General features: G+C 40.5%; 1 protein-coding gene across 5 annotated transcripts in view; it reads right to left on the bottom strand.

The window, feature by feature from the left end:
* CHST9 (carbohydrate sulfotransferase 9) overlaps positions 1-22,625 on the bottom strand; it is a 102,415-nt gene that overhangs the window by 28,364 nt on the left and 51,426 nt on the right. The window contains exon 2 of one of the 5 annotated variants that reach the window (XM_072852582.1): positions 3,187-3,372. The exons of the other annotated variants lie outside the window; for them this stretch is intronic. The gene's annotated coding sequence lies outside the window, so the exon portion shown is untranslated. The remainder of the gene's footprint in view (positions 1-3,186; positions 3,373-22,625) is intronic. 5 annotated transcript variants of the gene reach the window in all.

Here is a 22,625-nt window from a genome sequence, read left to right as displayed (position 1 = left end):
TAGCCCTTTGGCCAGTTGGGGTCAGCTGTCCTGGCTGTGCCCCCTCCCAGCTTCTTGTGACCCTGGCACAGCATGGGAAGCTGAAAAGTCCTTGACCAGTGCAGGCACTACTTAGCAACAACTAACACATCAGTGTGTTATCAACATTATTCTCATACTAAATCCAAAACACAGCACTATATAAGCTACTAGGAAGAAAATTAACTCTATCCCAGCCGAAACCAGGACAAACACTCAGATTTGTTTTTCAGATTATAACTGAGAACGCGTGACACTAACAGATTATTTTCTGTGAAAGCCTGTAACTTGGCACACAAAGATGAAAATATTTAGGACAGAACCATACATTTGCTATAAATTATCCGCAGAATCTCCGAGATCTGTAGGCAACCATGCTGGTTTTGGCTGGGGTAGACTTAATTTTCTTCACAGTAGCTAGTATGGGGCTATGTTTTGGATTTGTGCTGGCAACAGTGTTGACAACACAGGGATGTTCTCATTATTGCTGAGCAGTGCTGACACAGAGTCAAGGCCTTTCCTGCTTCTCACCCCACCCCACCAGTGAGCAGGCTGGGGGTGCACAAGAAGTTGGGAGGGGACAGAGCTGGGACAGCTGACCCCAACTGCCCAAAGAGATATTTCCATACCATATGACGTCATGCTCAGCATATAAAGCTGGGGGAAGAAGAAGGAAGGGGGGGATGTTTGGAGTGATGGTGTTTGTCTTCCCAAGTCCCCGTTACGCGTGATGGAGCCCTGCTTTCCTGGAGATGGCTGAACACCTGCCTGCCCATGGGAAGGAGTGAATGAATTCCTTGCTTTGCTTTGCTTGCGTGGTGCAGCTTTTGCTTTCCCTATTAAACTGCCTTTATCTCAACCCATAAGTTTTCTCACTTTTACTCTTCCGATTCTCTCCCCCATCCCACCCTGGGGGAGCAAGCGAGCAGCTGCGTGGGGCTGAGCTACCGGCTGGGGTTAAACCACAACAGCAACACAGCTCCTGCAGATGTGCATAGCATTTTCCTCCTCCTTCTCACAAGGAAATCAGAAGACAGAAACTGCTCATTTATAGCACTGCCTTAGAAACCTAGTTTAGCTTACTTTTGCACCTCTGTGATAATTATGCAGCTGAATATAATTACAGTGGCCTAAAATGTATTAATCACATCTTCACGGTATTGCATAATCCTCCTCAGTTGTCACAATGCCAGCTCATAAGTTGCCCTGGCAGTAGGAAACATAAAAAGAAACCCAAGTTGATACTGATTGAAGCAAATGAAGGAAAGTTGGCCATCTCAAAACACTGAAACTCTCACAGCATTCCAAGGTTTCCCTAGCTAATTTTTCATGATTACTTTTGATATGAAAACAGACCTTTAATTGTCAGTCTCTAATAAGGATGCAGAACTGTTCCCTGGGAGGTTCAAAGGACCCTGGGAAACTAAACATTTACGAAAGCTCAAGTAGCCAAACGCCTTGTCTTGATTAACATACACCATTCAGTTTCCACCTAACAAAGTCATAACAAGAAGAAACCCCAAAGGAAAAAAAAAAAACCTGGACAGACAGAGAAACATCAGTCTTAATAGGACTGAGGGCCCTCATTCATTAATTCTGTTGTGTGTAAAAAGCGGGGGGGGGATTCCTGGACCAAATCCTGCATTGACTAACATTGTGTAACTGTACTTACAGCAAGGAGATGTTAGAATATAAGTTAATTAAAAATGGAAGTTTTACCCACCTTCTGTCTCATCTGCATTGATAAATATTTTCAAATGAGACAGAATTGCCAGGATGCCCACTAACAGAATTAGGCAGGCTTGTTTGCCAATTTTCTTCTAGAAGGTTGTGCTTTATGTATCTGGCAAAAGGGAAAGCAAAGATTTGTCACCTTTTTCCTTTAAGGATGGAAGATTTGAGATAATGGGAACATGCCAGACAGCATATTTGGTTTTAACATCAACACAATATTGATATCGTGGTTTGGATGGTTTCCAGCTGAACGTTGTGTATATTTTCAGTGCCTACTTGGCATTCATCCTGTATCCAACAACAAGAATAGTTTGTTTCAATTTTGTTTTACGGCTCACTATGCAACTGCTTTGAAATGCTTTTTCCTTTTATCCAACTACTTCATGACCTTTTCAGATTCCTGCTGTCTTAGGGAACTGAATGGAGCAAATAATGGATTCCCACTCACCTGCAATTAGGCAGGCAAAGATCAGTTAATTATGGCTTAGCAGATGCATTTCCTCAAACTCTATCACAATGTGATCCAAATCCTAAGGTAGAAACAGCCTCAGTTCTCACACTGCAAGGGCCATTGCTTTTTCATTTGAAATCACATGGACCACCAGCCTCCACTTTCACGTTGCTAGTTATGTATGGTGCTTTATATTATGCTCATCTAGAGGACAGGTCACATAATCTGTTAAAATGCCTTTTTGACTACGCTCCAGTGTTGAGCTCAATTCCTTATGCAGTTATCTTCCACAAAATAGGTTTCTGGGCTTTGACACAAAAGAATCAGTTTCCACCCGTCAGCTGGTCCATTGCAGTTTCCTGTATCAAGGTTCTTAGTATGTGTTAAATGAGGGATGGTTGACCCTGATTTTTTTCCGCTGAAGGAAAACTATCTGGTGTTTACTCTAAGAACAGCATGGTAAGAACTGTCATGATGAAAAAGACCACGGAGAGCAACTAGAGCTTGAATCTACATACTCAGACCCCACACAGAAATAAAGCCATGGACATACAGCTATCTCTTTAATATAAGCTGTTATGGTCTTAGGCAGCTGAAGCTTTGCATTGTACTCACAGTAGAGCTGAAACATTGCAGTAGTTTGGCTTTGGTTTTGGTTCCTGCGTGGTTTCTGTCCATATTAAGAACATATGGTTGCCCCCACCCAGACAAGGAATGTGACTGCAGTTGAAATTTGCAGTCAGATTAACCATGGCAAAGCCACACGGAGTCATGACCATCCAATCTGGCATATCCTAAAGAAGGTCAGCTGTTGGTCTTTCACCTGTAGTGAAGATGAGTTGATATCCATCTCTGAAGCACACCATCCCCCTATAATCTTTATTAGAATACCCTGGAAATGGCAGATGAAGGCGCCAGTATCAATGGAAAGCAGCACACAAGCTCCTACAGGGTTATGCCCATAGAACCTTATTTTGACTCACCTGCTAGGACAACTGCACCACAAACAGCTGAGGTACAAAGCTTCTCTGGTGTGAATCAGAAGCAGTGGTGTACAAGATGAGCACGCAGCAAGCCCAAACAGGGGTGGAAAAATCCAGCTTCTTGGCACTAATTACAAAGTAGAGTCCCACAGCAAAGTCTCCATGGGAAGCCTTAGTCTACAGTTTCTGTATTTCAGAAATAAAAAGGAGATGAATTGTCTATACAACATAAGGCCAGGAAGTGACCAGTGGTGATGAGAGCAAATATTCTTTCAATTTACTACTTATTCTGAGTTATGCCTACATAAATAAACTGTACTTGTTTGAATCGGCCATATTTCTTTGTTTAAGGTCTAAATGTGCCACTCTAAGGCATGCTCTTACCATGCTGGCCTCAAATAACTTCTCTAAAATTATTCCATTTGGAAGTAAAATATTCCCCAATGAGAATGCGAGACTCACAGAGAGACACCACTCACGTTTACAAGGAAGATTACATGCACGAGAATCTGCAATTAATCCACTAGTAAAGAACAGAAGGGAAAAGGAGAAGGTGAAATAGGAGCCCTTTGAACCTTAACACCCGGAAAACTCAAAAAATTCTCTAAACAGGATAATTTTATAGTGAAAGAAAACTAGGAGGAGAAAGGCAAAGAGAAACAAAGCTAGAACATAACCTTTCCTAATGCATGGCTCTGAATGAAGATTGGTCAGATACAAAACAAAAACCTACAGCAATCAGTTGCTGCAGGGACTACAAATTTATCTACGTTTTGTATAACTAGAGTATGACCTTTCACGACCAACTCTTGTGCTTGAATTCAGCTGTAGTTATTGGAAGTCATTTGTAAAAGGTCATCCATGACTGAGAATATAATATGAATCCAAGATGCACAAGGGTTCATGTTTGTGCTACTCAAAAGAAATTGGGGAGAGAGAAGGGAGGTGGGAAGCTCAACCACTGCTACAGATTTGGTTCTCAAATGGATTTGGATAGTTTGACAAGAGTATTTAATCTAAGTAGGCAATTTTCGATATGTGAATGTGAATTATTAGAGAATACACAGTTTTTACGTTTGTCATTGATGAGTATGTTACTGAAATGTTACCAAAGGAGGTTATATTACCAAATAAGGCTACTTATTTGCTTATTGTTATTTGAGTCAATTTTTGATGTCTAGTGCACTGTAAAACCTCTTTTTCCCACTGTTTCTCCATTCTAAGAAAAGATTATGGACGCTCAGTTTTTACTGTTATAAAGAAATAAGGTTCTCAGGTAAAGATGGGAATTTATAGCCATATTAAACATCTATACCTGTCTTTCTGCAAACACAACTTTAGTACTGTTTTGTTTTTTTTCTTTTTTTCCAAAACAGTACTAAATGGGTGATACTTTAAGGATCTCGTTAAAAGAAGAGCCTGTAACAATGTACAAGCAATCCTCAACAAGAAAAGTTCAATAGACATATAAAAACATTTTAGTCATGTTCTCTGAATGTGTTCTTTGAACATCAGAAAATTCAAACTGGATTCTCCATACTGACAAGGTAGTTGACTAGGAAAAAAAAAAAAGGGTACAATAATTTATGGGTAGAATTAAAAGAAAATTGATGTAAGGGAGAACTGACGGTAGTTATTTAATGAAGATCTTACGAGAGCACCTCCCTAAAAATCCAAAATCAACTCTGTAGGCCAGTCTGCAAAAGATTCACCGCCACTATATGAGAGCACGTTTAAGCTTTTACAAAAAAAGTTCTTGTATACTTAATGTCTTTAAAGTCAAACCTGCAGCTCAAGCTTGTAATCTGCCCTACCACTAACTTTGGCTAGCTGAGTAGCAACGGAGTGTATATTGCACATACTGCGGCTAATTGCAACCGCCTCCTTTCCCACAGGTGAAACACCCTGATGCTCCAAGCCTCACAAACAGCACCATACTCTGCTTTGGCAGGAGCCTTTTGCCTACTTTAGACATGCCCGTTGTGCCTCCCTCCACGTGCCATCCTTGCTACACCAACTTGGATATTGGCAGTGCTCAAAAGTGGAAAGCGGCAGGGGTGATGAAGCAAGTTCAGCTGGAGAAATCATTATGAGAACTGAATTCACATATGTCACTGAAAACATGGTTAAATGTTTCCTTTTAATTAAACAGAGACTGAAAATAACAGCAGTAAGGTGGTATCCAGTACCCAGAAACTGCAAAGTACCCCAATGCCAAGAGCATAAATGATGCACTATATCAGTTTGATCACTCGGGCAGAGCCCAAGTAGAGGTTCTCAGGTACAGCACACCTTTTTTCATGCACAGAGGGTAAACTGTCAAATGGGCTTTAAAGCCACACCTGCGGGTTTTGTACACACAAGCATTTTCTGCCCACAAAATATACTGCTGCTGCTTGCAAAGGACCACATGTACGTACCAAAAGCTGGTACCTAGGTACAATTTGCATCCATAAAATGTGCAGGTGCAGTTTTATGGAGACCTACGAGAAGAACGTGACCATATAGCACACAACTACCATTTACATAGCAGCCTTCAGACAATGAGCTAAGTAATCTTCCCGCAGGATGTACCATGCCAGGCACAACAAGGGGAGGCAGAATTTTACAGCTGAAGTCGCAGCCATGTTCATGGTTGGCAGAGTGATTTAAGAGACAAGTCTACCCAGTCCTGGTTTACAAACCATGGGTGTGTACTAATACTGGTAGCGATGATGATACCCCAGACTGAGGGTAAGATTAAAGTGTCTTCTGCAAAGCTGAAAAAGGAATTCTGAGAGTCCTTAGCACCAGGTGATTCAAAATATTTTTTTATGACTGAAAAAAACCCCACCTTGTTTATTCCTCCCCAGTGAACTGTATTCTTTTTCAGGCATTAAAAAAATAATCCTGCATGCCTGACATTAATTGGCACGTGAATTACTGACCAAGTTAACTTCAGCAGGTACTAAGTGACATAGTCATAATATGGTGCCTTTATTCACATGTAAATTACTAATTTCTACTGAATTGAGCACTTAGGATGAGACATTTCTTCTGACAGGGAACACTGTATCTGATGATCAACAAAACTTAACATGTTATTGGCTTCTTGCTAACTGCAGGGGAAAGGTCTTCACATATTTCCACAGATTAAGGTGAAAAGGCATATTTCCATTTAGCTTATTATTAGTATTTATTTATAAATGACACAATTCTGTATATGAAATCTAATTAAAGAATGTGAAAAGAAACACAAAGGACACGTGGAAAAATTCTCTTCAGATTAGAAGGTATTTTGGGCTAAAGCCACAACAATTGCTATTACTTAAACAACTAATTGAAGAGTAAAAAAGCCAGTTTGACAGGACTGAATTTCCTGCCTTCTGAGGGATCTAAAAGAGAAAATGTGATAATTGAGCATCCCCCCCCCAACTTTTGGCCATCACTAACTTATTGACCTATTGCTATAATTAAAGTGATTTGTGTACTTTGGATTGTTTACAATATAAAAGCTAGGACAAATTATTGCAAGTATATGAGAAGGAAATCTTCAGAAAAATTAATTTTGCATCTTGATGTTGCTGGCAGGGAGTGAAAGGAGTGGCCAGCATTTTTAAATGGATGGTTAATTAGATGTACAGCCAGAGACTCCGGAAGAGCAGAACTGCAAACAGCTCAGGGTTTCAGATTTCTTTTGTTCATACAAACATATCAGTAATGTCCTTACTTTCAACAAGACTTTTTGTCCCTTTGGATTACAGATAGCTAGCTCCCAGGACCACAGTAAAAAAAATATGGAAAAACTGCTGGTTGCTACTGCATAGCATCAAACTTAAGCTAAACATAGTAACAAACCCGCTGGAATAATGGCAGCTAGGCTTATAGGTCATAGGACAAAGCCACACGGACACAAAGAAAATAAGTCATAAAGAAATCCTTCAATTTTTAATTCTCATTTCTGAAAAAAGAATAAACCAATTTTATTAATGCAACGTGGACTCCTATTTCTTTGCTGGAAAACAAATCATGCAACCACCTACTCATACTCAACACCCAAATAATCTTAGCTAAAAAATGCCACTTTAGACAAGCTACAGACACACAACTTCTCTTAGGGTTTGGTTTTGTGGTTGGCTTAAGCTGCTCAGTGCCTGGCAAAACGGACAGGCCAGCTCTTGCCATAGCGTAGCGACATGCTCTTCTTCCTCCTCTCCCCTTGTGCCAGCACTAGCGCAGCTGCATCGTGTGGTCAAGACACATCACAGTCCTGATTCAGCTAAAAATTCCCATCTTGCTCAATAGGCTGATTTTCAACCATATCTGCTCAGATCAGCCACATCAGCTGTGCAGATGGAGACATGTGGGTAGGAACAACAGTGGGGGCAAGAAGTCCCCTTCTGGGGAAGCTCACATGTGGATCAGTATAAACCTGCTGTAAATCCACATCCTCAGAGCCCTCATCCGCTCAGCTGCTACTGAACCATCAGCACCAGAATACCAAGATTTGTCACAAATGACTGAATAGTTTAGATGAGCAACAATAACAAGTGTCTCAACTGCCTGCTATTTTCTTTCAGGGCTTGCATTGTATGGGACTCAATTTTTTTAGTACTCAAATACATTGTCTGTTTGGCTTTCTGAAAGGTATTTGATAACATCTCTCTCACAAGATTTCTTAAGGAAACTTAACAGGTGCAGAATTAGAGGGAACATCTTTGCATAGATTTATAAAAGAAAATGTTTAAAAGATAGGAAACAGAGCATAGGAATATGAGAGAGAACAGTCAATTCTCACTATGGAAGAAAGTCACCAGTGGAACCCTGCTCCCTCATGTTGAGGACCCATGCTCTTCAACATGTTCTAAAAATCACCCAAGAAGGGGACCAAACGGAGATGACAACGTTTGCTGATGATATTAATTTATTTGGGGTAGAAAGGATGGAGGCTAAAGAACTTTTTACAAGAGTAAGTTGAAATGACATGTGAAGTGCAATTTATGCAAAGTGATGCCAGGAAACTTCTGGGGGAAAACTTTTAATTTAAACTCAAAAGTGGTGGACTCTGAACTGAGTTCTGAGCTTACTGCTACTCAGGAATGAGATCTTGGGGTGGTAAAACTTCTGTGTAAACATCATCTACTGTGTTCACAAGTTAGAGAAAGCAAATTGAAGACTAGAGGAAAAACAAAAAGAAGCCATTGTGTTTCTGTATATATACACACTTGCATCTTAAATATTACATGCAATTCTGATCCTTCCACTCAGGTGCAGAACTGGAGAAGAACAAAGGAGGGTAAGGTGGTGGACTGAATGTACAGACTGGCTTACGAGGAGCAACAGCTACGAAACCTGGCAAAGCAATGATCCAGGAGATATGAGAGAGATCTGTAAAATCATAAGTGACATGGAAGGGGTGAATCAGAACTGACTGTTCGCTGCCTCTTCTAACACAAGGCCGGGGGCATCAGATGAAGCAGGCAGATGGCAGGTTCAAAACAAACATGAGGAAGCAGCTCTCCACGCAACTGGGAAAGGAAACTCGGGAACTCTTCACCAGGGGATGTTACGGCTGCTGAAACTTTACATGGATTCAGGGGACAACTGAACAAGCTGAGACGGGAAATCCTTTGGGGGTTGATAAGCAAACAGAAACCACCTCTGGCGCAGGAAGTCCCTGAAACACAAACTGCTGGAGTTTGGGAAAGTCACGTGAGGAGGTTGCACTTTGCTGCTAGGATATTGAGCAAGTCAGAGCTCTGGCCTCATCCAGTATTGCTGGTGTTATGTGCAACAACACAAGACGCTAAAAAAGAGGCTCCAGTTCAAAATACTTCAGAGTCTGGACACTGTCAATAACTACATCCACCACAGCTTACTGACATGGCCCGCTGGTGGCAGGCAGGCAAGGGAAGAGTAAAGCTGTGTTCTTTATCTCGCACTGCTCTGAAAAGGGGGGGTACACCAGACAACTGGTGAAATCATTCTCAGTTCTTGACCTCCAGGCACACAAAGTGTTTATTATGCTGTTTTCCACCACTCAGATTCCTTGCACATGTAAAAGCTGTCTTCTGGTCATGCCAAGGACCCCTCAACCCTGACAGTGCTGAGCAGTGAAGCAGCCTGTTTATATCTAAGCTCCTCCAGGTATCACAAATGAAATGTTTCCCCTTTGCTTGTTGTGCTTTCAGGGACCGCACTAGAGGGAGGTCTCCGAGCAATGCTCTTTTTTAATCCTACAGTTTTGTTGTTAGAGCACATGTGGGAGACCTTAAACATGGGAGGGCATGTTTTCCTGCTTTGCCGAAGGGGCATAGTGATGTCCTCTTGTTCTGGGGGATGTCCTACCTACCAGGGTGTCATACAGGATGCTGCTGACCTTTCCCGTTGAGCTGATACACACGCCTCCAACCACAGGAGACTGACTAGTGCTTAAATAAGTTTCCAAGGAAAAGGAAGAACAGACTTACTGAATATTAAAAGTATTCGGCTCTGTGTGCAACAAAAAATAAACAAACACAATGACCTCAGTGACTTCCAAAGTTACCTAGAAAGTGTACTAAGAGCAAGGGATTGACCTGCAGTATCCTAAACCACATGGTAACACCAGACCATTCTTCCATGCCACAGGCTGGAAACACCAGCTTAGACGGTATTACAAGAATTTTTTACCACCTGTCAATTTGCTGGTTTTCTGTTTTTGCTCCCTTGGAACTGCACAAAAATCACTAGAGAAAAACAAACGAGCCTTTTTGAGAACGGAGCTGTGTTGGATTTTTGTTCATAAAGCAGATACTCATTTAAAGAATACAAATAGCCCAACAGCCATTAAAATGAACTCTTAAGCACTATTTCTAATTATACTGCATTGATTAAATACAATTATATTTTAATTAAGCTTTGCTCATATAGTAGTCCTCCTATGGTTTTTCTCCTTCTAGTGGAGGAAACTAATCTCTTCCAGAGTTTTGTTTTCATAGCAAATAATGCTTATCACTTCATTTATTTTAAAAGTGAAAACGAAATCTGCACAAGATACTAAATATCTCAGTTGTGTTAGGCAAAATCAGCTGTCAGCTTTAAAGTTCACCTGCATAGAGAACCCCCAAGTCAATGCCTGCACTATTTTCATTGCTGATTCTTAAGTCCTACCAGGAGGCCCACTTTTAGCAATCTAAGGTGTTACAACTCCAACTGCTGAGTTGCGTTAACAGATTGTGTGAGTGCTCCCAGTCTATATCGACGTAAAATCAGGTTACCTACAATCATGGCTGAAGACCAGCCAAGTGATTTACCCAGCACTGGTACAATGGAGAAGATATCCTGAATGTTAGCACCTACTGCCCTCTACCTGCTTCACTTAAAACGTCTAAGCAGCAAAAACACAGAGAAAACATCACTTTCCAATTTTTTAAATTCTCAGTCTTATAATTAAGATGGTCAAACCCACTCTGATTATAACTGATTTCTAATCTATTTCTTTTTGATTACAAGAATAAGAAGTGTTATTCCCCTCTAGGTTGCAAGCTACTTGAGGGAATGCCATTACAAAATGTGCAGATATTTATTTCTTGCATAATTTTATCCTGTTTTCATAAAACCTAATTTTAAATTTCCCTTAACAACATTCAGTGGGACTGTGAATTCAGATGCCCACCTTTATCTTTCCAGGAAATGTGGTGGGAGCTGCACTGCAGTGAAGTTCATCATGACAGACGAAGAAAAAAGAATTTCAGCTTGTAAATCTTTGTCGTGCAATACGATCCACGCAGTGAAATACTTATACAGGCCATCTGAGCACTTGGCACATACTACAGAAGGGCAGACCTTGATGCCTGCACAGATAAGACTGCACCATAAAGGACAAAGTTCTTATAAGCCATAGCAGATAGCCAGCACCATGAATGAGGACCCAGAAAAAGTTTGTCTCAATAGTCTTGACCTGCCATCCAGCCTAAGCGATGCTACTGTAATCCACAGTTATCATGTCTGACTTGTATTGTAAATTCTCAGTTCTGCTCAAGAGAATTGTTTGAAATTCCTTAGCTATAGAGAATCAACAGGAAATCTATTCTCTTGTTTTTTCTTACAGGGTGCACATACGCACTAACCTCTGGACTTCAATGCTGCTTCCCTCTGACCTACAGAATAGAAAATATTGCCATGTCCATTTGTGGAGTGACAAAAGCCATGCAGAGGGCACTCAGAGAGCCAGAGCCAGCCTCAAGTCCACGAATGCAAACGCAATGCTGTAGCTGTGGGTATATATGTCCATTAATCATGAGCAACGGTTCTAAAACAAAAGATACAGGAAATCATAGCAAGCTGTTACAATTTTATTATCCCACCTCCAGGTCTTCCAAAATGCACCACATTAGCATTCCCTCCATGTGAGGCAGGAGATATAGGGAAATATAAATGCCCATTTAGATATGTAGCTACTTGAACCTGTGTTTTTGAACCTGTTTAAATTTCCAAGCTTCAATATGCTTCCAACAAAGACTCCATCTGAGGCAATTCAGTTTAAAAAAACAACAAACTAACAAACAAACAAACAACATATGCTTCAAGCATGTTAAGTCCTTGTCACTGCTGCTTCTTCTTCCCAAGTTCTGTAACCAGTGTTCTGGCAGTTACCATCCCTTCCCATTCCCAGACTCATTCAGGTTCACACCTGGAATATTCACCCCTGGCTTCACCCTCTCACTACAGCAGATTAATTTGATAACTAACCTGTCAGACTGCCCAGACAGCTAAAAAGCCCCCAGGTAACACTGGACTGAGGCCTTCTATGGCAAGCTTTGGTCAAAAGCTGAGGACAACACTGACAAACAGATACACTACGACTGCATGCCATGCTTGCTGAAAGTATGTGTAAACTAATACTTGCATTCTGCATGCCTCAGCATTAAGCTGGCCTGGCAGACACAGTCCCTGAATGCCTTATTTACTCTCTGTGATTGGCAGTAACAGCCAGAAAAAAAATACAGCAAACCCCACCCGCTTGGGACACCCCTTGGTTCACTCTCCAGCCCACTGTGATTGTTCATCCATCAGAGGGGTATGGAGAAAAGAGGTCCCACGGCAAATTCTCACAGCCATGCAGCCAGTAGGTAAAATGCATTATTTTTCAACACAAAGACAGCTTTACAGGTGTACCGAGAGCTGCCAATATGCCCGTGTGTGGCCAGGCTGCCAGCAAACCTTAAGCATCTCATCAGAAGATCACTGGGATACAGTGGGGTTGGGCAAAACAAATCACCGGATCATAATGAATCTAGATGGTACGCAACGAAGTGTCAAGTATTTTAAACCCTTTTATAAAAGTGCACTCCACTTGGTATCTTAGGCGCTTCATGATTGGTATGCGTAAATGAGGGCTCTGGTTTTGTTTAACAACAGGAGTTTTTGCATTTGTAAAATTATAGCAGAGAGATTTTGATACTCAAGAAATGTATCTGTGTTTGTGATTATTTCCCCCTGCTGCTAAATATGATAATTTGTTCCACTTCAGGTTTTATTAATTAAATTAATACTAATTGAGCAGCCTTTTGGTATATTTTTAGCCTGAGTGGTTTTTGTGCTCAAGCCTGTACACTGCAGCCTCTCCTTAGCCTTCCCTCTTCATCCCCTGTCCCAGAGGAAATGTTTCACTGCAGATCACTGCCCTGAAACTCTTCTGTGTTTGCAGATATTTATAGCTATACACGCATACTCTTGAATCAATAATTAAAAAAAAATAAAATCAAGAGATATTTTTAGAAGATATTGTAAAGAAAGAAGCTTTTACAAAAAAATCCCCAACCCAAACACGGCTAATTTTGTGTGACTAAGTGCCCCCTAGTGACAAAGTCCAACTCCAAATAACTTCCACAGCCACTTCCAAGCCTTACACAGTTTTGGTTCTCGGTATCTTAAACATCTTTTCTGGGTTTTTTGTTTGTTTGTTTGTTTTTTGTTTGTTTAAAGACAACGAAGCAAACCAGCCAACCAAACTCTATCTCAAAAAAAAAAAAAAAAAAATCACTGTTAGCCTAAAATCAGCCTTATTTATTGAAATATGACTCCAAATGCTTCAGTCTTTTCCTGCATAGGTAGCAATGTGAATATTCCTACAACGCAAGAGAGATGCATAGTCAGCTTTGTGGTGGGTTGTTTAAATTACACAACATCCAATGAACTGATACACTTCTGTTGCTTCTAAGAGCTGTCTGCCACTGAATGGTGATGCTGCAAAAGTAGAAGAGGGAATTAACTCTGGGCCAGCCCTGCAGCCTTTGCCTCTTGCTACAAATCCCTTACCCCACACTGAAGCCCACCTCAAATCAGCCATTCCTTCCCCAGAACAGCCCACCCACGTGCTGGAGCAAACACGTCTAAAGGGCGCGCACGTAGCTAAATCTGCTCAGTTATCTTCTCCAAAGATGTAAGTGGAAAACATGTACTTAGGGAAGCTCGGCTTACAAATGAGCTCTTGGAAAACAAAAACACCTCCAAAAGCAAAAATCCTATTTTTTTTTGTCCGTCAAACATTTTAAATTTGTGAAATTAAAGAAATCCTAGAAAACATACCAATGTCTTTACTTTGCACCGCTACTTATTAAGGTGGAAGCTGAAGATTCACAAACTATTCTTAATACAGAAAAAAACTCTGTGTGCAGATCTGTGATCAGATCTGTGGATGCCACTTTAAAACTATTCATTGCTCTTCTGTAAATAGGAGTTCTCCCATTTTTTTCAAATGTGGTCTTTGGCTTTTTAATGTGGAGGATCTCCCACTGACAATTACACTTCAGTTAGTAAAACAGCTCTGGGTCATTTTTTAAAAGACCAGCAATGACTACTTTAAGTAATACTGTTGTTATGCATTTTTTTTTAAAGAGGATGTCACTTCAGTGAAAACATATTTTTTTGTCTCCACACTTAATTAGCATGAATTATATTTTCCAGTTTTTCTAATGAAGTAATAACCTTACCACATTAATTTTCTTTGCTGCACTCACTGTCTTTGCACTATTATAATCAACAATGTTAGCTAGAAAAGCAGTTCTCCTATGTGCTTGCAAGTTACTATAAAACTGGGGTTTTAGTCAAAAGTACTCCTATATTCATCTGGAACATTAAATTGAAGGCTTAAAATACAGCTTTGCAGTAAGCAATTTCTTACAGAAGATAAAGAACAGCTCATAAAACAAAAAAGACATGGCAAAAGAGACAAATTGTTCAAATGCAGATGACACAAAAATGCACTGAAGTAAGTTCAAATCTCATAAGGAAATTTTGCTTCCTTAAAAACAACAAACAGCAATACTAAGATGCTCTGAATTGCAATTTGACCTTTCAAATTACTGTCAAAAAAGGTACAGTTTTATTGTTAGTACCCGTTCTCAAGTTTTAGCAGAGTACTTACATTGCTGTCTCTCTGTTTATATTCAACATTAGCTAATATTGGTTAGAATCGACATGCAATACCAAGGACTGTAAACGCAGACTAACTATCTACCCAGAGGAAGGAATAAACCACCCTTTAGTATTTTCTCAATCATGACAGAAAAATCCAGTGCCTTCTTAAGGCTAATAAATGTAGACAAGAAACATGTTACTCTTACACTTTCATGAGACATAAAGCTCTGCAGTTCAGCGTCTGTGGAAATTTCTTCTGAACATATTAAAATTATCTTAGGGCTTTACAGAAACCCTGCTCATAAAACAAAAAAGCTAAGGTAGTTAAAATTAATCCATCATAAATAAAACATGCATTTCAGTATATATTAAGTGACAGGTCTCAGAAACTCCACCGCCACGCACACGTTCACAAAGCAGCAAGAACACACGCAATTCATTAAACCCACTCAAGTGTGCTAGTTCTTCCTGGCATTATTCATAATTGAAACATTTCAATTTTAGTTAACAGAAAAAAAACCTAATTTAAAAGTAAAACAAGGAAATTAGTTCTGTGTTTCTGGATTACAATCCCATAGTGCCTTCAACTAGCCACATTTAGCCTCAGGGGGTTTAATTAAAAAAAGTTTCTTTTTTTAAAAAAGAGGCAACGTAGCCCACTCAAACAGAAACCTTTGCAGACACAGATCTCTTAAATATTTCTTCCTGTATGTCATACAAAGCCAGGCAGAAAAACAATTTTAAAAGTCTCAATTTATTTTTTAACTATATACCTTGAAAACATCATTCCTTAAATAGGAATGCTCTTAAATAGGCATAAGGAACAGACTCTCCCACAGATGGGCTTCAAGTCAGGTCCTCACAGAGGAATATCCACTGCTTGTAGCAAAAAACAGAGTAAGAGCAGTGTACCCTGCAGGATATAGTACTGAGGTGACAAACAACAGGATGGGGGTGACAGTCGCCCCCCACTTGTTCGCCTGCTTTAACCACAAAAGCTCCCTGCCAAGCACCTCCACGGTCCCCGTGTGGTCAGGACACCTCATCTGGGCAGCCTATACGAAAGGAGGCAAAGCACCCTGAACGAAATGGATTGGTTTATTACAATGAACATTAATGGCTGAGATTTAGATTTTACATCTCAGACTCAATATTCACAGGTGCGCACATCACAAGCTCTGACCCAGATCCACTGTTACTCAACATTTCATCTGATTTGATTTTGTTCAGAGATGAGCGCAAAGTTTCCCTATTCTTGGTCTGGTTTAGTGGCTCACTGGGGCTCCACACTGCTGTCCTCAGACAGACACACCCTCTGAAATGAAAAAAATCACAGGCAGACCCTGCGAGACTAGACTCTATAATGCCCATAAGTCTCATCTCACTGTATATTTTACACCACTGCCCAGGGCACCAGCACTTTGTAGGCAGAGCTGCCTGCACCTTTCCTAAAGCCCTGCTACATTTCAGTGCCATTCCCAGAAACACCATCAACTTTCCTCCATGCTGGGCCCTCTAAAGAACAAAGATAATTTTTTTTTTTTTAAGTTATTCTGAAATCTCATTAGAGTACCACCTAAGTGGAACTGGGAGAGCCCTGGGGAAGGGACCACAATTTTTTGCTTTATTCCTGCATTCTTCCCTTGCAATCCGCTTTTGGTTACCTGCTGGAGACCAGATAACTGTACTCAGCAGATTTTCCATCTGGCCCCATGAGGCCCATTATCGTTGGGCAAACAAGCAACCAAATTATGTCCTGCTTATATAAAATCATGTGAAAGCTATTCCAGTGCAACACCAGATGCAGGAGGATACCATTATTCCGGGCTGCAGCTGATGAATTCCTGAAATGTAACTTTGCGTTGTTTCTCTTATCTTTTGTCAAGGTATTAAAAAAAAGGAAGAAAAAACCCAGTAAGTTCCTTGTGAAGATCCCAATTTCCCTAAAAACTTAGTCTAGCTTCTTTATCATCTCTGTTAATTAGTATTTTCATGATTTGTACAGTGAGGCAAAAGAGCTGTATACACTTTTCTATTTGCATGATAAAGAATTCATTTCACCTGAAAGTAGGGTTGTTGTAACACTTGATCTCATCAGTCACATGGGGCCAGGAAAAAACCCACAGTTACCATGTTAAACAATTCCAGCTTTTAAGTTTTGGAAAATTAATTATTAGTATTATCTCTTAATACAGCAATATCAGTAAATCTTTACCAAAATGCCTATGAGCCTTTTTGATTTTGCATTTGGGAGAATAAATCGTTCTGAAAAACAAGACAGCTAAAATAGTTATCATGCCATTGTTTAAATAGCTCCCACCACAAACACAAACATGCTGACAAGTCTACACATGTCCAAGGTCCGCGCCTGTGTAAATCAAAAAGACACGTGAAAGTCATTCTATTCATTTAATAGTCACACAGTATAAGAAAGGAAACAAACCCCTATACTCTTAAATTTTGCTCTGTCTCTCCATATAATCATCCTCATGAATTCAAGTAGCAAGCAGTTTACCACTGGAAAGCCGGGTAAGTATCTAAGTGCCATGACTACAACACACCAGCAAGGGGAGTAGTAACACTTTGAGAACTTCTGTCTTCAGCGATAGTAAACTATACATAAATGTACTAACGTATAGAATATCGATGCCGGGCTCTATAGACAGTGCAAGGGACATTTATTCTACTGAAAGACTGAGAAATTAAACAAACAAACAAACCAACCAACCCAGAGTCTTGCAACTCTATTTGTTTTTGAAAAGAAGGTGGAAACACGCATAAACAGTCTCAGATCAGCCCAATATATGGGGATTGCCATATACTGGCACCCCCCCAACGTAAAACCCAGGGCAGCAAGATAAAACCCTCTCAAATCTGCGACTGTTATTTCTAATATATTTTCTCCTTTTAAACACCAATGACTACATATTCCTATGGGATGGAGAGACACTTTCTAGCTTCCTAAGAAAATGAATGTGTGGCACTGCTGGGGCTGGTAGGTAGGAGGGTGGAGGCATGCTCAAGCCTGAATTGCAACCCGTGCTACGGAAAGTAGATTTAAATTTCTTAAAGCAGGCTTTCACTTCTGGATTTCTTAGTTAGGGGCAGATAACTGGCACTTTCACAGAGGAATACATTCTATAACTGCTGGTAGACTGATCTTTCACATGCTCATGCCCACAGCACTGACACAGACCTGCCCATGGCGGTGGTACGAAAGGAAAAGCCAGAGATCCCTGAGCTCCCACCACAACGGGAGAAGAAGAGGGAGCACCGACACTGCCTCTTCGTGGCATCATGCCCACTCTTCCCTTTCAACCCTATACTACTGTAAGGTATAGATACCTCTGAGCAGCGGCACTGCCCAGCACAACTACAGCCCAGCCGCTGCGGAGCAGAGGACCTCAGGTCCCAAGCAGGGAAATGCTGCACTAGAGAAGCAAAGCTGAGAAAAAAAGCTGCTGCCTGCACCTGGTTCATCACTGCAGCCAAGGTTCCCACATTCATACCTTTTCTACACCACTGTGACATTTTCAGAAAGACAGGAAAACCCCTCTCCCTCCAAAATGCTCCAACTTTGTAACAACTGCGACCCAAGCAGGTAACCAAGACATTTAATCAAGTTGTAAACACCCAAGTGTGAAGACATCCTAAGTACTAATCATGAAATTACTATGCATGACAAAACTCAGAACAGTGTTTTGCTGTAATTGTGCATAATTTAACTCAAAAAAGCAAGAAGAGTTATATTTGGATACAGAAGAAAGAGGTCAATTTGATGAGGGGGAAAAATGCTACCATTTTTACTAGTCTGATTAGAGAAATTCTTCACCCAGTTTAAGAATTTTAGGATGTTGCTTCTCCAATGTGATGCCAGGGGGACAAGCCATCAACAAGGGAGCATCTAATAGAAGAACTGGTGTTTCAGAGCCACATTTTTAACAAAAGAAATCCACCTCTGTTACCTTAAAGTACACTTATAAACTGATGTGTGTTTCAGCCATTAGAGGCAGACAGAGACCTGTACCTTATAATCTTAGAGTACAGCTGTTACAATAAAGCAATATAAAGTTTTCCTTCCTTCTGATAAGAAGGAATGGAAATATTAAATAAAAAACCCCAGCTGGTCTCAGCAATTTCTTAATGATTTCCTAACATTTCTGAACACTGGTCTCAGTAAATTTCCTAATTTTGAATTTGTAAGTGGATGTTGATGGGGTCAACTCCAGGCCTGGCTTAGACAGTTTCTTGTTTTTCTCCAGCAGAGAGGATGTGGGACATGAGGTGGCATCCATCCTTGACACACTGTAACTGAGTCAGGAGAGGCTGTGTGACCTTCGCAGAGCCTCCCAGCACCGGTTTTCAGCTACCCAGACAGAGTCTTTTCTGGCCAAGGGGCTGTTCAGCTAAGCAAGACCATGTATGAATTGCCGAGACCAGATGAAGGGACTTGTGGACAGAGGAGGAGTCTGAAGGTCTGCCCACCCCTGTCAGGTCAGCCTGTGTCCTCCTGAACTCTGTTAACAGGGCACCAGCCACGAAGAAGAGTGATGGGCCTCCTCCAGCAACACTCAAATGCAGACTTTGCCCTCCTTTTGTACCCTTCCCTTCGTTTGTGCCAACCCAAAACACAATTACATCAAATCCCTTTATCTGGCAGAAAGCCAGCAGAGAAAAATGAGCTGGCGTCCAACCTCAGGACCTGCATGACAAAAAAGGGAGGGAAACCTCAGCATGAAGTGCCCTCCACCAAGAAGAGCTTGCCTCACTGCATAGGTCCAAGCAGCCTCATCTATGTTCTCTGACACTATCCTGAGGATACCACTCCTTGGGGCATAATTTTGGGGACAAAAGAATACGAGAAAATTGATTTCCTAATATCAGGAATAAGTGCCTTTTCCAAGTAAGCAAGCTCAAAAAGGGTGCAGAGAGCACAGAAGCTATTGTAAGAAACTGTCTTGATGCTAATGCAAATGGTCCTGGTTTCTTCCAAGTAGACACTAGCACTTGACCTTTAACACAACTTTCCAAGAAAATATTCTTAATTAAATCACAATCAAAATTCCTTTAGATTTATTTTAAATAAGACAAGTAAATTGCATTAGTGTAAACACATCTCCATCTTAAGAGGCAGACTCCTTGATAGGTAGCTTTCAATGCACACAGATTGCAAAAATATGAGGATGGCTTTAAAGACCAGTTTCCAGACTTGCCTAGATTGCAGCTGGGTTGGTAACTCTTCTAAAAGTAGTAAGATGCGTGTATTTTTCCACTGAAGGTGTAGACCTTTTCAGCTTTTGGAGACTAAAAATGTAATTCATTGATTTTGAAGACCTCTGGAAAAATAATCCATTTTGGTTTATTTGGAAAAAGTAGTAACACGGTATCTTTTCAAGCAACAAGTATGTGTAAATGCAAAGTTCTCTATGCAGGCATGATATATACTACAGCCCTGCCTCAGGTCTCACGTGCAGTCTATATAGACTTCATTCATAAAGCAAAACAGATCCCATAATATTCATGTAATCACAAAAGGTTTGCTTTTTCCCTGAAAGGATGGTGGCTTTTGACATTGTGCTAAGTGATTTTACCTGCACATTAACAGCCCCATAATAGACAATCCACTTCCTTTTGCAAACACCAATTTGGACCCCTCTGGCCATGGGCCTTGCTGGGTCAGCCCAGCACAGACAAGCCCACGCAATCCCACACCTCTGGATGGGAAATGCAGGGCATGACTCCAGATCCAAATCTGCTAATCCTTCTTTTTGTCCATTTCTATCTTCCCAATTTTCAGTCTTTGTATCACAAATAGGCTCATGGTGATCCAGTTTCCCCCTGTGTTCTTCTTCCTTATGTAAGTAAGCCTGAAAGCATAATTTAATTTGCAAAAAGAGAACAAATACTCAAACCCATAAAAAAGACTGGACACTGGACAGAAATGCTCTGGGATGAAGCTATAATACGAAAATGAGCACAGTCATGGCTGGCTTTTTGCCTTTCCATCACCATAAGAAGACAGACCCCTCTCTTTCAGAGCCTCCTAGCTCTGCAGTTTGCATATACGTGCCTTATCTTCCTCCTCCCTCTAAGGTAGCAGAAGATTTTGTCTCTAATCTCCTTCTCGTCTGCTAGACAAAAATCCAGATTTAGCGTCTTCATTTATTTTTAAAAAATGTATTATCATCAAGAATGTTCCTAATTATCAGTTACCTTGAGAGCTAAGAAACACTTTTCCTATCCTGGGAAAATATTTGGTGTTTTTAAAAAACTTTTCTGCTCCAGATCAGGGAGAGGAGTCCAAGATTACAATGATTTTATAACAAAAAAAGCACTTTTGACTAGCTGAAACTTCCAAATAATTTCAAAACATTTTGTCCTTTTTCTTCGGCTGTGGACTCTAACAAATTCAGAATAACTAAGAAAGGATCCTTTTATTCAGAAGATGTCAAAACAATAATGTCACCATTCTCCAAAGAAATGAATTTAAATAGAAAATTCATCTGAAACTCTTTCCCACACACTGTTTCACAGTTGCACTGAACCAGCATTTCTTTCTGAAGGAGAATATTTTGTCAGAAAGATCCCTGACTTGCTCCAGGGTTCTATGCTTACTTGTGTTTTAGCAACAGGAGAATCAAGGCCTGAAAAGATGTTTTTCTACAGTAAGCACAGTAACACTCCTCCTTGGGGTCCAGCTGCCTGTGATCCCAGACCCAAGGCCGGTACGGCACAGCTGTGCTACCTTGGCTCAGATTTCTGAGAAAACCGCTAAGTTGTGAGGCAGGGATGTGAGAAAGCACATGGGCTAGAGCCCTGCAAGATAAGAATGGCAGAACTGCAGACAGAGGTACGGTTATTGAGCTGGGGATGGATGCTGCTACAGGATTCAAGAGAAAAAACACTGACATGAAAAGGTATAAAGTACTTAGGGGGGGGTGCAAGAAAAATACAGCATCTTACCTGCCTCTTTTCTGTTCTCTAATTTCCTGAACTAATGAGTATTTAAAAAGAAAATGCACAAAAGAAAACTAAACTGACTGCAGTGAAAGCTCAATTATAGTCTAAAATATTAGTTCATCTGTATAATTTTAACTCATTTCCCATTGCTAAAGCAGATATTCACTATATATAAATGTACCAAACAGTATTCAGTATTACCCTGAAATAATCTTTCAGTATCTTACTTAATTTTTTAGCTTCATGCTTCTATGTATCAAGGGTCTAACCTTACCTGATTATTTCTCATTTTACTGCATTATTTATCCTATATCCTCATTTCATAGCTTGGAATGAATTATGGTAGATCTGTGCATCTAGTGGCTTCCTGATAAAACACATTTTCCAATATTATTTTTAAGCACTCACAATACAGTGTGGCTAGGGGCACTATGTGACAGATGCTATGGAATCACGGAACATTCGAGGATTACTGCATTAATTTTATAAGAAGTGTTATACGTATCTGCATGGGCTTGTTAGTGATTGTATTACTGCCTAAGTGGTTAGAGGAGATGAGTTACTGCAGAAACAAGTGATCAGTGGAGGCTGTAGATACTGATACCAGAAAAAGCAGCTTTTACACCACACCCAGAGTAGTCTACAACAAGGACATGCATTATTTAATATGTATTAATTAATTATCCCACTGTAGGAGACAGGTGACCTGCTCTTGACTAAGCATACACATAGCTTATTTATAACATGGTTTTTTATTTACAATATGTTTTCTGAATAAACTCTTTTTTGCTTTAGGAAAGCCTACTGGTCACCACATAAACCTGTCATTTCCAAACCTGGGTTAATATAAGGGAAGATGGGGCAGGAGAGGCAAATGGGTCAATTACCACCACATGTTCCGGTCACGAGACATCTAGATTTAGCTGGGAGAGCACAGTTTGTGGGGCTCAGTGGGAGAGGCTGTTTCCGGCTGGGGCTCTATAGCATGTTCTGCAAGGAAGGAGATACTGCAAGGATGTCCAGGGAATCAGGCACCTTCCAGACAACCAAAAGCAAATCAAGTGAAAGGTTTACACCAGAGCCATGACACTCATCAG

This window comes from Ciconia boyciana, chromosome 2 (genome assembly GCF_034638445.1).
Source record: "Ciconia boyciana chromosome 2, ASM3463844v1, whole genome shotgun sequence".
NCBI classification, from domain to species: Eukaryota; Metazoa; Chordata; class Aves; order Ciconiiformes; family Ciconiidae; genus Ciconia; species Ciconia boyciana.
This window is presented reverse-complemented; position numbering and strand designations above follow the sequence as displayed.